Below are 2627 nucleotides of genomic sequence, written 5' to 3' on the forward strand. Positions count from 1 at the left end.
CTCTCCAAATGAGTCTTTTTTTTACCTTTTGGGGGGTGGGCTAACATCTTCAGCTGTACTGAAGTTACCATGGAATATATACAAAAATTGATTACTTATTTGAAATCCAGAATAAATTATCTGCAAATTCATGTGATAATATGCGTCCTAGGGGTTTTATTGACTTTTCCAAAATAAACACAGGCACATATTTTTCTAAAACTGAAATGATTCACTCTACTTAAATTGGGCACTGTACTGCGAATGCCACCATTGACATAGCTTGCAATGTAGAATTTTATAACAACATTTGAAGAAAATTGCTTAAACTCAGCTATCATTGTGACAAGTTTTAATGTTGAGGGATCACTGATGACAAAATACCACTAGATTGACTATATCTGTTGTACTTTTCAGAATATTACCACGTTGTACCACTTTTCAGAAATGCTTATTTTAGGGTAGTGTTATCAATTTCATGAAAGCACAAACAAAGCCATCACTCGTGCAATGCTATCATATATTTTCTAACTATAGAGATGTATACCTTGCCAAAAATCCCTATGAGCATTATTCCCCTCAGATAGTACCGCCCAACTCTACTGGCTCACTGACTAACGCTTTTTCAAAATAACTGCCGACATGTTAGTGTCGCGTGAGGAGAGGATTTATTTTAGATACTGCCTAACTTTTAGACACTTGCATAAGTACTCATTCACCCCTGCCCGCGAAGCAGAGCGAACTACACAACAACGTAAGTGCCCTGTAATCTGTCTACATAATTAATGTTCTGACAATGACGGAATAAACATTGACGTAATGTCCGAAGCAATTGCAAAGGAGTCCAATCAAAAAGGTGGAATTCTTGCAATCCAGGGCATGGTGCCAAATTGAGTTCTAATCTGGTTTACTGGATGAGGCAAGCGGTGATGACATAGGGTTGTTCTGTGATTTAACTATTAAGAAAAAATTAACTTCATTGTCAAAAGGAACGCGGCAAGCGTTTGATGCAACAATTTCTACTTAAGTCTGTAATATTAAATTGTCATGCACTCATAAGAAACTTAGCATCAGAAAATAAAGTCGAACATTTGGCACACCATTAATTATTTATTTCCTTTCCAGCAAGAGTAGAGGATCTGCTGGAGCAACGCTCCTCCAGACCTCACGGGTCTTGCTTCGGTCCGCGGACTCCGGACTCCAGGCCTTGCAGCTAGCCCTCCTGTTACCTGGAGCCATTGGATTATCTTGGTTTAAGGAGATACACCTGTCCCCTATTAGGGGGGAGGTGTTTATAAGGGGCTCGGGGACTGAGCCTAGTTGGGGGATTGTCCTGCTCTGAAGTCTGCTTAACCCGCTCTGTACCTGGTTCGTCTGCTCCGAATCCTGTTCTGCCCTGGTTGCCGGTCGCTCTGAATCCGGTTCTGCCCTGGCTGCCGGCCTGCCCTGTATCCTGTTTACCCTGCCCGGATTCTGACGTGCTCTGTATCGGTTCTGTCCAGGTTCGTCTTGTTTTCCTTCTTCTCTCGTGTGCGCTGGCCCCGTTGTTCCGCCGTATTCGCCCTGCCTGCGCTGTCGCGCTGTCTGCTTCCTTCTCCCTATTTCCCGCAGTATCCCGGTTGTCCTGCTGCTCACCCTTGATCCAGCTCCCTTCTGTTCCCTTGCCTCCGTCGGGGAAGCCAGGTCGTCGCTGTACCCCTCGGGTAGTTCTGTCCCTTCCTGTCCCTTGTCTCCGTCTGGTAAGCCAGGCCGTCGCCGTTACCCCTCGGGTGTTTCTGTCCCGTCCTGTCCCGTTCCTCTGTCGGAGATGCCAGGCCGTCTGCCGTGGCCCGGCCGGGGGACTCGGTCCCCTTCCTACCCCTCACCTCAAATGGGTTGTGCACTGCACCTGCCCCGCCTGCCTGCACTCTGGGATCCTGCCCTGCCTGCCTGCACTCTGGGATCCTGCCCTGCCTGCCTGACCTCCGGGATCCAGCCCTGCCTGCATTACCCCTTGCATGCCATGACATCCCCATCCTGTCCTTCCCCTAGTACTTCAGTGCCTGCGTCCTGCATTTGGTTTCCAGTCCCCGTTCCTGACAGTAATCAGCAAATAAATCCAATGTGAGCTGTTCCAGGTTATTCAAGTAACCACAATTGCAAACGGAGGAACTGTTGATAATAAGAATTGCGATGTTGGAACCGTAACGAAATGCTTTGGGAAGACGAGGCAGTTCTTTAAGCATTTTAGATTGAAGTAACTCGTGTAAAAATGAATCGCAATGAAATGGATGCCTCGCATAGAGCAGCGCAGACAAACTTGTTGGTGAAGTTGTGGTATCCGTGGTGGGATTTTCTCCAGTAAAGCGAGGAGAGATGTCAGCATGGATAGAGATTGGCTGACTGGCGGGAGACAAACAGAGAGAACAAATTGGAACTTTTCCAGCTACCTCGATGCCTATTGGTGTTCCTCAGAGGTAGGTTTGGGATCCCTTTGTTCACATTATATGTCAATGATCTGAATGAAAGGTTTGATGTTTTTGTTGTCAAGTTTGCAGAAGGTAGAGAAATGCGTGGTCGGGTAGATAAAGTTCATGAAGCGGGAACATAGATGGACAAAGGGACGTACAGCGGTTAGCAGAATGAACAAAAAAGTGGCAGATGGAGTA

Source organism: Hemitrygon akajei, chromosome 28, assembly GCF_048418815.1.
Source record: "Hemitrygon akajei chromosome 28, sHemAka1.3, whole genome shotgun sequence".
Lineage (NCBI taxonomy): Eukaryota > Metazoa > Chordata > Chondrichthyes > Myliobatiformes > Dasyatidae > Hemitrygon > Hemitrygon akajei.